At 45.4% G+C, this 15,152-nt stretch overlaps 1 protein-coding gene across 1 annotated transcript in view; it reads left to right on the top strand.

The window, feature by feature from the left end:
* Window positions 1-15,152, top strand: part of HTRA1 (HtrA serine peptidase 1) — a 50,089-nt gene that overhangs the window by 10,178 nt on the left and 24,759 nt on the right. The window lies entirely within an intron of this gene.

Here is a 15,152-nt window from a genome sequence, read left to right as displayed (position 1 = left end):
AATATAACATGAACCACATACATAAAATCCAGTTGTCTACTAGCCACATTAAAAAAGGAAAAAGAAACAAGTGACCTTCATTTTTTTCTTTTTTATGGCAGTTTTTTTGAGATATAATTCACATACCATAAAATTTATCCTTTTAAAGTGTACAATTCAGAGTTTTTATAGATTCAAAGAGTTGTGCAACTATCTAATTAACTAACTACCACGATCTAATTCTAGAACATTTTCATCACCCAAAAAGAAGCCCAATGCCCATTAGCAATCGCCCCATAACTCCCCTCTGCCCAGCCCTAGGCACCCACTAATCTGCTTTCTGTCTTGATAGATTTCCCTACTCTGGACACTTCACAGAAGTGGAATCAAATAACACGTGGTCCTTTCTGATGGCTTCTTTCACTCAGCATAATGTTTCTAAGGTTCGTTTATGTTGTAGCAGGTATCAGTGCCTCATTTCATTTTGTGACCCTATAATATTCTTGTGTGTGATACAGGAAGACCAGACTTTATTTTTTTTCTCCTCTCTGTGATGGAGAATCCTAACCCCAACCACAAAAGTCACTTTGAAAGTCTAAACTGCTGAGGCGGCATTGACTTGTATCGGAAGAGACTGGAGGACATGACACAGGCAGCCAGCTTTGAAAATAGGAATATTCTATACGGATAGGAATTACGCACTGAAAAGATCAGGAAATGCACTTTTCAGATTTGTTAGATCTTATATCATTTCAGGGAGCTGGAAAGGCTGTTGGAAATGGTCTAGCCTACCGTCATCCTACTGATGAGGAAACTGAGGCCCAGAGAAGGGAAGTGGCTTGTCTTGGTCTCAGCGCCCACTTTTCACTTCTTACTTGAACCACATTCTTTCTGGCTTCAGTCTCAGTTTTACACGTGTCCTTCATTCTCCTCCTTGTATCTCAGGCGTACTGCTCATCAGCAGATGGACACAGGGGACCTCTCGGGAAGAACTGTCCCCTCCCTGGCTTCGCTGTCACCTTATGTACCTCTCTCTATCCTCTAGTCTCCTTTTCCCCAAACCCCAGGCCATCCCTCCTCTACCATGGGCCTGCGGGAGGGTGGCTGATGACAGACCCCTTAATAAACTGAACCTTTGGCCCCCTCCCCACTTTGGCAGGAGGATTTGGGTGCCTGAACTGCCTTGGCCACTCCAGACATAACAACCAGGAGCAGTCGGAGCAGGAAGAGAACCCAGCTGAGAAATCTGGGAAGGTCAAGACCGGAGCCAGATGCTTATCGAAAGGAAAGTTAATAGTGTTTTTGTGAACTGAGCCGTCAGCCGTTTCCCTAAAGATAGTAATAGACACATGTCGGACGTTCCGGAGACTTCTGAAAAAAACCGTATGGTGAAATTGATTGGAAACTTTTTTTTCTAATACATGAAATAGGTCAGCAAAGACTGTCAAATCGACAGTGCTGACCAAACCCAAGCATTCACCATGGCTGTGCAAGCAGGGACTTTCATTTTTTATTTTTGGCCAATGAGACTGAAAAGGAATTATCAGGGACAGACACCTTTAACTACACGATTCTGAAAAGGCACCTTTTACCAGTAGAGGTGAAGTTGCAGAACTGGGCTGTGCCTGTGACTGCACATCTAGGGGTTTGCAGCCAACTGGCCAGGTGCCCCCGAAAGCTTGTTGCTAATTGGGCGAGACTGTCTTAGACTTGTTTGGGTCAGTTTCTCTGCTTCTTCACGTCACCTGCCCAGTCTTTTTCAGCACCATCTGCTGCAGCCTTGGCCCAGCCCCTACAAACAGTTACTTGCTCAGGACACATGGAGGTGGGGACAGACCTGCAGTCTGAGGTCTGGCATCTGGCGGGCTTTTCCCACTCTGAGCGTCTGGGAGACTGCACCGGAAAGAGAAGGGCTGCCAGCGCTTGAAGTGCCAGTGTGGGCTGGAAACCGAGGCCAGGCTCCCAAACTCCGCCTCTTCTTCCTCTTTTATTCTTTATGAGGAAAGAAATAGGTCACACGTAACTCTCCTGAATTTTATTTCTTTATTTCCTTGCAAAAGACAGAGAGTATAGTAGTTCCATTCAATTTTGAACCTTAAAAAAATAATGCCAGTTGCTACTTGTGAATTCAGTTTATTTGAACAAGAATAGGTCGCAGAGCCTTTGGCCGTGGGAAGCTTGACACCAAAGCTGTGTCTTTTCTGTCTTGTACATTCTTCCTCAGATTTGCAGAGGATCTTCAGGTTTATTTTAGACCTCCGTTCTGCTGCCTTGGCCACAGCCAAGGGACGCCTCTCTCTTTCCTGTGCGTTTTCTCTACAGTAACACATGGGCCTCTCTGTGCCCAGGCCCCCAGTGGCCTGGAATTTGCCGCCACAGCACCGATTAGAATAGGGGTCTGGTTTCCTGGAATGTGCAAGTCTAGCTTCTGTTTCTGCTGCCTCCACGCCCCGGACCAGTGCTGGACCAGCCTCCGGGTTGGAGCCATCGCTGACAAGTTTCCTTGGAATTTAATGGAGTGGGACAGACAGAATGCAGTCACTCAAACTGAAAACACGGAGAAAATGAGTCTTGTGGGACATCTTTGCTGCAATCGCTGAGTTATGCTCTTTTTTTTTTTTTCCTCCCCAGGCAACCACTCGTGCAAATAGGAAGCCCTATCCCCTTTGCACTTCGGGTCTCATTACCCATTAGGAACCTGTTTAAATTGATTTCTCTCCTGATGCTCAGGGAGAAAGTAGTCCAAGTTCACTGCATGAGGATGAAGCCATGCTTCTCTGCCTTCCTGGCTCCCTTAAATGCAGCTTGACTACCTCCTTGCTGCCCTCCACCCCCACCCCCCTGCCCCCAGCTGGTCTGGCCTTCTCCTGTGCTTCTCACAGTAATTCTCAAATTCATCATGCAGCCTCACAAAGAAAGCTTTTCTTAGTGAAAAATCATCCCCCTTGCCCTCCCTGAATGTGGACCAGCACCTCTCCCAGCTCCACGGTGTCAGGTTAGTTAACCACCTGCCTCCTGGTCTGGTCTCCATGTGCCTACACACCTGGGACAGGTGTCCTGCTCAGCCAGAGTTGTGGAGCCCGAATTCCAGTTCTGACATCCAAAGGCCTGATGTGGGGCCGGCCCGGTGGCTCAGGCGGTTAGAGCTCCATGCTCCTAACTGCGAAGGCTGCTGGTTCGATTCCCACATGGGCCAGTGGGCTCTCAACCACGAGGTTGCCGGTTCAATTCCTCGAGTCCCACAAGGGATGGTGGGCAGTGCCCCCTGCAACTAAGATTGAACACGGCACCTTGAGCTGAGCTGCCGCTGAGCTCCCGGATGGCTCAGTTGGTTGGAGCGCGTCCTCTCAACCACAAGGTTGCCTATTCGACTCCCGCAAGGGATGGTGGGCTGCGCCCCCTGCAACTAACAATGGCAACTGGACCTGGAGCTGAGCTGCGCCCTCCACAACTAAGACTGAAAGGACAACAACTTGAAGCTGAACGGCACCCTCCACAACTAAGATTGAAAGGACAACAACTTGACTTAGAAAAGTCCTGGAAGTACACACTGTTCCCCAATAAAGTCCTGTTCCCCTTCCCCAATAAAATCTTTAAAAAAATAAAAAAAGGCCTGATGTGGCCGGCAGCGTGGTGGGGACCCACGTACGTTCCAGGTGTTGTCGTCCGCCACCACAGTGACTGGCCATTGCAGGCTGTCTGTGTCAGTGGGCCTTGGCCTGTAGCCATCTCAGGCTCTCTGCTTTGTCTCCCCCTGTTGTTGCACCCCCACTCCTTCAGAAGTGTGGGGCACCTTTGGCTCAGGGCATGCAGTGCTGGGAGGTAAGGGAGCTCTGGGCCGAGTCCTGGCTGCATTCACTCCCACCCTCCCCTCTCCTGCCCTTCTATAAAGGTGCTGGACTGTGAATGGAGCAGAGCAGTGAGGGCAGGCCCCCGGGTGCATGCAACTGATGTGCCTGGAGGGTAATTTCCTCCTGGGGTCCCCTCTGCATTTGGACCTGGCTTTACCCAGCAAGTAGCCTCTTTGTAGTTACTTTTAATCTAGCCATGTCAGGGACAAAGAAATGTTCAGATGTGACCCTTGGACCATCAAAACGTGAAGAAGAGGACAGCCTCCCGCTACACCCCCATGGCAATAACTGCTGGGGTGTCACTGGATTCTGGGCCTGGTACTTGAAGAATGGGGTTGGGATTCCTGCTTGGGGTTTTGGGGCTATGGGAGGGTAGCTGTTGACAGTTGAGGAGTATGTCCAGACTCCTTTAAGCAACTGAACCATTCCCAAAGACGATTTAAAATTTTCATGACACCCAATAGGGGTCTGCTGTGGATGCTTCTTTACACACAGCTTCTGAGCCAGTCGGAGCCTGGCTGCTGTGTCTCCTGGCGGCCGGGGTGTGTTTCCCAGGGCTTTTGGGTGGAGCTTTGAGTCTACAGAAGTGGTGGCTCCAAGCTGACATCTTAGAGGTATTTCCCTGGGTTGTTCATGGTCAGGAGGGGGTCTCCTGGCCCTTGCAGTGAAAATGGGAAAATGCTTTCCATTAGCGTTTCTTCATTTTCAACCTCTGTACAATGCATTTTGTGCCCGTACCTTTGAAAGAACTTTATTGCTTTTGTCACTTGTGCCAAGGCCACACAACAGAAGGAAGCGAAGGGCTGGGCTGGAAGCGTTAGGGAAATGAAGGAAAGTGTGGGAGGGTGACCTGTCCCCGACTGACCTGCCGCACGCCGTCCCTTGGCCAGCAGACACCGGCCGAATCCAGTGTTCTTTGTGGCTCAGTTTCTTTCCTCGCGTTTCATCCTTTCCCCTGAATCCTGCCAGCTGTTGGAACTGGGCTGTGCTATGATTTATAGTCTTTAAAATACCAGTATCTTTGCTGGAATTGAAAGTTGAAGAAATTAGGGGGAAAAGCACAAGTGAGTTCTTCCCTGTCTCTGTGAGCGCCAAGAGGGACCAGGAAGCCACCGCGTTGGTCGAGGCTTCTCATTTTCACGTTGAGGAATCTTCAGCACAAGGGGCTGGCTGGAGGTGGTGTGAGCTGTGCCCTGCTTCTTGGATCACGGAAGGCAGAAAGCGGGTGGCGGCTGCCTCCCTGCTCGCGGGGTGCTGTCAGCCCATATAGGCTGCCTCTGGGCACCTGGGCATGACCAGCTTACTGCAGCATCTCCATCAGCTCCTGAGCAAGGTGTGCTGCTTTTCACACTTCACCTGCACTTTGGGTTTTGAATTAAATGAGTCTGGAATGCAGACAGGGCTGGTGTCACGGGAGTGCCACCTGTGTGCAGTCCCCCAGGGCTCTGTGCTCAGAAGGGCCTGCACCTGGTTTGATGCTGTGCTGTGACCATCTTGGAATTCTTAATAATTTTGGAATAAGGGGACCCCACATTTTCATTTTGCACCGGGCTCTGCAAATTATCTAGCGGGTCCTGAATGTAGGACAGTGCATTAAAATGCCAGTGATTTGATCAATCTGCTTTTGTAGCTGATTTGAATTTTGGGAACATGCTGTTCCCTCTGAATAAAGGAGGATTTATTTCTTTTCCCTCAAATACACTGAGTTGTTTTCCAAATTCGCCCTACTTATCAAGTCTGGTGAGAAATTGGATTGCACGATTGTTCTTGCTGGAAGCGAAGGTTGGATTTTTAATCCTGAGTCCTGGCCCTGAGTTCTCAGGCCCGGAAGTGGGAAGCTGTTCCCACAACTCCACGGGCTGCAGGGGGCTGGAGGCTGGGTGAAAGGGCTGGGACCTGGAAGGAAGGCCACAGATGCAGAGCGAAGAGCTCCAGCTTGGAGCCAGACAGATGGGGTGAGCCTCCTGCCTCTGCTGCTCGCCAGCTCTGGGGCTCTGAGCAACATGCTTTAACCTCTCTGCCTTACTTCTCTGATCCTCCGTTTTTCCATCGTTTTGTAGACTGGGGATAAGATTTACTGTGCAGGCTTGCAGGAATAATTAGAGATAGTGTTTATTCATTGCCTAGCATTGTGCTTAACACATAGCAGATGCTCAATAAATGAGTACTATTCTTCTTGGTGATATTCTAGGCAGGAAGAAAAGTAGGTGTGTGAGTGCAAGCTGGTGGGGTGGGGTGTAGTGTGTTAGAGAGGTTTGCAGGAGTGGAGAGTGTGCATTAAGGAGTCCTGGGAGAGAGGTGGGGACCCAGAGCCATGTGATGGCGTGGGTCAGGTAGAAACTGGGGAGGCTGCAGTAAGTTCACGCACCCCAAGTGGCAGTTGTGAGTCGGGGAGACAATGACAACAGGCCAGACCTGCCTGAATTAGAATGTAGAAGTGGGACTCTTAGAACTTTCTGAAGTGTGGGAGGAGCTGCATGCAGGTTTTGAAATGCATCTGGGAGGTGGAGCGCAAGCTGAGAGCTGGGAGATGACAGCCCCGTCCTGGCCTCCAGGTGGGCGTGAGTTTTAGTGCTTTCTGTGCATCCTCTCACTTAGGACTCCCAACCACCCAGAAGGAGCTGGTGTTATCTCCAGATTGCAGAACAGGAGACAGGCTCACACAGAGAAGGCCACTCCCTGAACTAACACAGCTGTAAAGGGCAGAATCGGGATTTGAGGCCAGGTCTGGCTCTGAAGTCATTCTGGCAGTCACAAGGAGTCTTGGGACCTTTCTCAGCCTCCTTGGCCTCGCTAGGAATATCTGAGGTTGCAGTCAGCGTGGCCTTCCCTTCTATCCCCATCTCTCTGAGTTTGTGAACCAGAATGGCTTGGCCAACCCAAGTGGGAGAGGGTGGGCAGCAAAGTGTGGAGAAGGGACAAGGGGTAGAGCCAGGCACAGGGGCAGAGCATCCAGATCTGATGCTAGGACCACTGGAGCCAGGTCTGGGGCAGCTGCAGACTGGTGCAGGGAAGGGGCTGCCCTGAGAGTCCCCTGGGACTGCCAGGCAGGGCCTTCAGGGCTCCCCTGGTCCTTCTAAAGCAGAGCCCTCCCACACTAGCCATGGTGACTGGTCAATGATTGAGACTTCTGGTCGGCAGAGGCAGCGTGTCCTGTAGGTGTTGTTCAGGGGTCCTGCTGGCATGGCTCAGGTGCGCCCCCTCACATTGTGAGTCAGCTGTGTGCTCCAGAGGGCCAGGGAGGGGTGGGGCCTGGGCCTACTACCTGGGCAGGAATTTTCCAGGTGTTACGGGATCTGACACTTGTACAATTTGGGGGATCCTCTGTAAGAAAAAGGAATTCAAAATGACCACAACAATAGGCATGAAAATAATTTTTTATTTAGCTTGAAAAAAAGAAACTACCACAAATTACAAATTTTAAAAAGTGGACAAATATCCTGTTTCCCCGAAAATAAGACCTAGCCGGACCGTCAGCTCTAACGTGCCTTTTGGAACAAAAATTAATATAAGACCTAGTATTATATTTTATATTATATTATACTGGGTCTGATAGTAAAATAAGACCAGTTCTTATATTAATTTTTGCTCCAAAAGATGTATTAGGGGTGATTGTCCGGCTAGGTCTTATTTTCAGGGAAACATGGTACTACAAACTCCACAAAACCCAGAAAAATGTCATGATGTTATTAACCGCCAGATAAAACTAAAATACTTTACCCCCTATGTATTTTTTTCTGTGACTCTTTGATCACCTTTTCACATAACGATTTTGTAATATTTGCTATGGAGAGAATAGAATTAATAATGTATTGTTGTTATTAATGCAGTCTTTTCCCGAGCACATTTCTCCACTACCCATATACGTCCATCACCATAATCCACACAACATCTGGCCTGCATGAAGGGAGGGGGCAGGGCGGCAGTAGGAGTGTCCCTGGCAACCATTTATTTCTGTACCAGGATAAATCAGTTACTTCATTAGACAGAGAAGTGACTTCAAAGCACAAAAACGTATGTAATTAAACCCAAAGAAAACGATTCCCCAGTATTCATTCCACTTTAGCCACATCCCCAAATAGCCACAGCCACTCCGACAGGACCCGAGACATGTGACAGAGGGTAGGAGACAGTGGCCTCAACCAACTGCAATTAAAATGTTTCACTTGTACAAATTTTTCAAAAGCACCTGACAACTGAATGCTTCGCCTTGGCCCCGCGCAGGGCAAGCAGACTGCTCTCGGCTGAAGCTTTGTTTACCTTCTGTAAATGCACTTCTGCTCTAAACTACTGCAGTCGTACAAAGTTTCAGGATTATCCACTGGAGAGAGCCCAACAGACAGCAGGCGGAGGTTCCCAAATTTCATGGTTGGTGCACCCTTAGTGTCTCAGTAATTTTTTCATGGTACCCCCTAGGCCAAAAGAAACATCTAACAGTTCCACTTACCAAGTGATGAGGCCCCAATAACTTAGTAAGTATTTGTGTCCTTACAGCATAGTTCAAAGTTGTCGTTTGAAAAAAAACTTTTTAAAAGATACTTTAGTTTCATTATTTAATAATCACAATTACTTACAAATAGGACTTATGTACCTATTGGGTGCCATACAGTCTCTCAAATCTTGGAATCAGATTGGACCCAGATTGGACTGCCACCCTCATTTCCACTTCAACATTAATTTTTGTACAGTACTTGCTTTTAATCACAATTACCACCAGAAATCCAAATTCATAAGGATATGCAATCATCAAAAGGACTACAGTGAGATCTGATGTTGAAACTGTGAGTGAACTACCTACAGCTAGTTCTCAAGGTGTCCAGCAGATATTAAGTATCACTGTATTTTCCCAGGAAGTTTGAAATATCCTGCAAACTTGCTGGGGTGGGTACTCTGGGGTGCCTTAGGGCCCGAGTTTGAGAACCATGGCATTAGGCCCAGAAAGACTTGCTTCTCTCTCTTTCCTGCTGCACATCTAATTTTTACCTGATATTTTTGCCTTAAAGATGAAAAACACACACGTTTTGATGTATTCAAGGTACATGTCCGGTTTTGTAGTAAATCTTTGATTCTTAGTCCCCTTGTGATTTTCATTTTCACTGCAACACATTTTCTTCAATGTGATAGTGTCTGTCAAGCAATTTCCTTGGTGTCTGGCTCTTTTCAGTAAACACTTAGTAATGGAAGTGTCTGTTATTTTAATTTTGATATTAATTATGCAAGTCTGTCAACACTGTCTCTCCTCCTCCAAGGAAGTTGTTGAAAGTCATTAAGAAGTATTATCTGTAATACTCCAGGGAAGATGGGTTCCAAGGAAGCAATTTTGTGGAGTTGTGAGCTTGACTCGTAGTTTATAGACAGGAGAGATGAATCATTTATTATCTTTGGATGGAAACCTGCCAATTTAAAAACTCATAAAATTATAGGAAATTATTAATGGGTCGTTTGTTGTGTTACAAACCAGTAATGATAAATATTTATTAGCTAAGTGGAAAGGTCTATCTTTAAAATGTTGTGACTCATCATTCTAATCCCAGTGATTCAGACTTTTTCTGTTTAAAATAAAATCTCATAGGTCTTTCAGTTTTCTCTTTTTGAGAATTATTTTGTATATTGTAGGGTCTTTGCTTTTCACATACATTTTAGAAATAGATTATCAATTTCTAGAAAAACTCCTGCTGGGATTTTCATTGGGAGTATGTTCGAATCTTTAGATCAATTTTGGGAGAATTGATAGCTTAACAATAGGGAATCTTTTGACCATGAGTATTGTATCACTCTCTATTTATTTAGGTCTTCTTTAATTTATTTCAGCAGTGCATTGTAGCTTTCAGTGTACAGGTCTTGTACATATTTTGATAAATATTTCCCTGAGTATTTAATATTTTTGTTATAATTGGTATTTTTGAAATTTTAGTTTCCAATTGTTTATTCCTAATACACAGCAATACAATTGATTGTGTATATTGACCTGTTATCCTTGGCATTGATCAACTCACTTATCCTAGGTAGTATATTTATAGTAGATTCCTAAGCTTTTTCTGTATGGACCCTATATCATCTGCAAATAAAGACAGTTTTATGTTCTCCTTTTTAATCTCTACATCTTTAATTTCTTTTTCTAGCCTAATTATTCTGTCTAGGACTTCAATAAAACATTGACTAGAAGTGGTAAGAGTGAATGTCCTTGCCTTATTCCTGCTGTTAGAGGGAGGGAAAGCATTCAGTCTTTCGCCATTAGGTATCGTGTTTTAGGGTTTTTTTGTATTTTTAATTGATACCTCTTATTAGGATGAGAAAATTTTCTTCTATTTCTAGTTTGATGAGTGTTTTCTTTTTTGTTACAAATGGGTGTTCAGTTTTGTCGGATTGTCTTTTTGCATTTATTGAGATGGTCATTTGGACTTTATTCTTTACTGCGTTAATATGGTAAATTACATTGTTTGGTTTTCAAATGTTAAACCAACATTATTTATCCTTTCCTGGGGTAAACATTACCTGGTCATGATACATTATTATTTTTATTATATTGCTTAGTTCTGTTTTCTAAAAAATTTAAGGATATTTGTTCTATGTTAATGCTGGATATTAATCTATAGTTTTCTTCTGTCTTTTGTCTAGCTTTTAAATTAGTGTAATGCTGAGTTCCTGAAATAAGTTGGGGCATTGTTTCCCATCTTCTGTTTTTGGGAAAAGTTTGTAAGGTGTTAGTATTTTTTTTTTTTTATTAAATGTTTGGTAGAATTCACCAATGAAGCCATATGGGCCTGAAATTTTCTTTATGGGCAGTTTTTAAACTACAAATACCATTTACTTAACAGATATAGGATTATTCAGGATATCTATATCTTCTTGAGTGAGCTTTGGTAAATTATGTCTTTTAAAGAAATCTGTCCATTTTATCTAAGCTCTAGAATTTATGTGCATAAATTTGTTCATAATGTTTCCTTCTCAAACTTTTAATGTCTGTAGGATCTGTAGTGATGCTCCCTCTTTGATCCCCGATATTCGTCATTTTTGTCTTTTCCCTTTTTTAAATTAATCAGGAATGTAGAAAATACCTTCCTTTCACTTTTCTGAATTCTGACTTGCCAGCTTTCTGTATATGGCAGGCCATTATAGAATACCTACCAATCAGCTCCAGCTTTCTTCACAATAATGGGACATTTAGAAGTTCTAGGCCTTGACCCTTCCTGTGACTTCCCATCCTCATTACTTCCGCCACATCAGTTCTTCTAACTCGACAAGACCCTTACTTCAGAGAGGGAGTTATATTTGTCTCCTTCTGGTGCAGGTTGGTGGCTCCATGGGAGTTTGAAAGTTCAGCTGGGCTTCAGTTCAGGCTAGATTATTCTGCTGACCTAGCTCGCCATCTTCCTTCTGCAGTGGCTGTGGGATACTTTTGTTAGCTGCGAAATATAAACACATGTCAAAGCCAGAAAAACTGGCCTACCTCATAGCTTCCCCTTGGGCTCTGCCTCTGCAGTTGTGTCCACGATGGTTCTGTTAGGAGGAGCCTCCACGACCTACAAAAATTTGCCAGGGTGGGGAGAGTGGTTCTCTAGACACCTTTACCTCTCCCTTTACTTCTCTGCTGTACCAGTGCGGTATGTGGTGTTCATATTAGTCCAGAGCCGCCTACTGAGCACCACCTTTACCTGTTCTTTTTATAAAAAAGTTTTAAACTGTATGGCATGACGTGACTACGTACTTCATATATAGTAGCTCATAAAGCCAGCTTCCAAAACACATTGAGGTAGGTGTTATCATCATCACATTTTATGGGCAAGGCAATAAGACATGGAGGAGTTAGGTGACATACCTACTGTGTTTCCCCGAAAGTAAGACCTCGCCGGACCATCAGCTCTAATGCGTCTTTTGGAGCAAAAATTAATATAAGACCCGGTAGCATATCATGTATGTCATATATCGTATCGTATCATATCATATCATATCATATGTCATGTCATTTCATATATATCATATCATATCATATCATATCATATCATATTATATACTGGGTCTTATATTAATTTTTGCTCCAAAAGACGCCTTAGAGCTAATGGTCTGGCGAGGTCTTACTTTCGGGGAAACACGGTAAGGTCACACAGCAGGTAAGTACTGTGCTGAGTATCATACTCTGGTTCTTCTGAGACAGAGCTTGTGCTCTTACCCATTCTCCCCAGCCCGAGTGGTCTGGAGGCCCCACCCCTTCATCTGTCTGCATCACTCAGAGAGTGGGTTGTGGCAGAGCCAGCCTGGGACCATCTCTGGGAATTCTCCACAAAGATTGACCCTTCTGGAAGGAAGATGGTCGACCGGCAGTAGAGATCAGAGCAAATGGGGTCAGCCAGGGTTTCTAAACACCGTGCGACAGCAGCAGCAGCTTCCTCCAGTTTGATGGACAACCTTTTAAAGTCCTGAGCCAAGCTGCTCTTCGAGACACTTTTATTCCTCATTCTTAAATTGCGTTTGGAGAAGACAAACACTTCCTTTTTGGTTTGACAGTTTGCCCATCTGTGAACAATTGGTTGATGTTCAATTGGTTCTGCTCTGTTTCATTTTCCCAATGTCACTGGTCCACCAAGTGATGTTAATGCCGGTCACTGGTTGCTTTGTCATCTAAACTGCACAATTAAGGCTGGTCAGTTGGGCTGTTCAGTGTGGTCTGCTCCTCCTTTCTGGTTATTCATCTGCAGAATTTGGAAAGTCCTATGCCCAATCTCAAATGCCACAAGCTCTTGCTGTAGCAAGTTCGGGTAAGAGGGAGAGATAGGGATTACATCATAGAATGTTGGAGCTGGAATAGACTTTGCAGCTCATTCTAGAGGCAGTTGGCCCCATTTTACAGACGGGGAAATGGAGGCCACCCAGCAGACAGAGGATGGAAACCAGCTCTTGTAGTATCCAGGCCAGTGTCCTTTCAGTTCTCCCATGTGGCTTTCCCAGCTGGACAGACCCTGGAGGCACTTTTCTCTAGTTGGTGTGAGAAAGCGACTAGTTCTCATTTTAGCTGGAAATACCCGTTTATTTTCACTCCTGTTGTGGGCAAATTCTCCCATGCTTATTTGGAAGACAGAAAGAGGAAGTGAGTTAATAATCCTTAGTGGCAAGGCTCTCTAATAATTGTCCTTCTTGGGAGGGTCTCAGAAACTCCACGCTTCCCTACTGGGTTGCTGGTCTTATTAGAGTGAAACCCACTCTGGCGTTTTCCCAGGGAGCTGGGCTGAGGAAGCCCAGATGGTTTGCTTACAGCTGTGTCTGGGTGGTGTTCACCCAGTTCTGGATTGAGAAAGAACGCTTCTGTCCCCTTATCTCTACCTCTCATTGGAGAGCTCAGGGAAACGTACCAAGTAAGTGTAACTACCTGGAAACCTGGGAAGGTAACAGATATGGATGGGGCCAATATTAAGTGAAAAAGTTATGGATTTTCTCAGATTTTCTTTTTATTTACACTCTCTATTAAGAGAATTTAGCATCTATGGAGAAGTCCTTTGAAGTCTGTGAGCCTCAGTTTTCCTAAGTATAATATGGGAACAATACCTGATTTTCCTCTTCCACAGGAAGAAGGGAAAAACAAAAATAAGGTAGCATAGGAAACGGTTTTAAAACAAAAATAATAACATAATGCTAGCATGAATTTGTTGAATTAGTTTATCTTGCCTAGAAGTTACAGGTCTTTTTCTGTACCTTAGAATATCACGTTATACAAAAGAGAGCAGATTCCAACCCTGAAATAAAGCAGCTCAGAGTCCAGTAACCAGCTCAGAGAAGGCCCCTTTGTTCATTGATGGTCTCTCACTTCCAAGAAGGAAAGCTTAGGAGAAGGAGGCTGTCCCCGAGATGTCCCTGTGTTCAGTGGTATTGAGTTGGGTTTCTGAGGTCCCTGATGGGGACACAAAGCCATGGCAGGAACTGAGGACACAATCTCTATAGATGCCGTGGTGCCCATGGGGAAGCCTGTGGATATGCAGCTCCGAGAGCCCCAGAGGACTTGAAAGTGTCAGGTCTCACTGATCGCCTAGAGTCCGGAAATGACTGCCTCTCTCGCATGGAGGGAGGAATATACACATTCCTGGAGGATGTATGTGTATATGTGTGTCTCTGAATGAATATGTGCATATGAGTGTATGTATGTGTAAGAGTGTATGTATGTGTATGTGAGTGTGTGTGTGAGTCTGTATGTATGAGTGTGCATGTATTGTGTGGATGTGCTTATGTGTGTATGTGTGAGTGTATGTGTGTGCTCATGAGTGTGAGTATGTTTGTGTGAGAGTCCGTGTGTGAGTATATGTGTGTGAACATGTGTGCATGAATGTGTAAGTGTCAGTGTGGGCTTGTGCTTGTGTATGTTTGTGAGTGTGTGTGTGTGTGTGAGTGTGAGGGGCACTTTTGCAGGCCAGTGGTGTGCTTTTAAACTTGAGGCGCGTGTTGCGAATCCTGCTGAGTGAGCTATGATGGGGAGCGAAAGGGCGGGGGATAAACCAGTGCTTCTTAGGCCACCTGTGGTGAAGGAACCGGTTTCTTTTCCGTTTCTCTCCTATCCATCATGGGGCAATACCTTTGTACAATAAGTTAAAAAAAATTGACTACGAAAATGCAATAAAAAAGACAAAATACAAGTCCTAATGTAAAATTTTTGGATGCAACAGGCGTAAGATTTCTCTGCCAGAATGCCATAAAGGTTTCCGAAAGCGTCCTGCCAGTTTCTCCATGGGGCCGAGTGGTCACGAGTGTCTGGCAGAGCCGCTGTTCCCTGGAGCATGCTTTGTGCGGTGCTGAGCTGGGCTGATGGGCCAGGAGGAGGTGAGGAGAGAGAAAGGAAAGCACTGAGGGTTCTTGGCTGCAGACTAGCCGAGAACCCCTCTAGAGAGAGACTTGTTGGGGGATATCAGCAGGTGGCCCGGATTTGGGGCTCGGTTGTACTTCTGGGGTGACGTTGTCTCTGTCACCACACGTGCCAGCAAAATGGGTGTCCTGGCACCCTGAGTCTCCAGGAGCTCATATCTGAATCAGATGCCCTCGGTGTGTGCGTCTATTGATGGAAACTAACTTTGTCTTGCTGGGAGCCCCACATTGGTCTGTGATAGATTTGTCTGAAAGTAGCTTTGAAAATGCCCACCGTATGGGAGGGGGGTTCACTAATTCTAGTGTGTATTAGTATCTAGAAAATTACTGTCATTTGATTTTTCTCTCTCTTTTTTCCCCAATGATATCGAGGCACCTCTTGTGCCTTTCGGCCTGGGAAGTTCCGGGGTTTGGAATGACTGGTTAAGGTGTGGCAGAAACTGCTCTGGGGACAGACAGTGGCCTCTGTTCACCTCG

The sequence above is a fragment of the Rhinolophus ferrumequinum genome, chromosome 16 (assembly GCF_004115265.2).
Source record: "Rhinolophus ferrumequinum isolate MPI-CBG mRhiFer1 chromosome 16, mRhiFer1_v1.p, whole genome shotgun sequence".
Lineage (NCBI taxonomy): Eukaryota > Metazoa > Chordata > Mammalia > Chiroptera > Rhinolophidae > Rhinolophus > Rhinolophus ferrumequinum.
The sequence above is the reverse complement of the archived record's forward strand: the minus strand, read 5'-3'. Positions and strand labels throughout refer to the sequence as shown.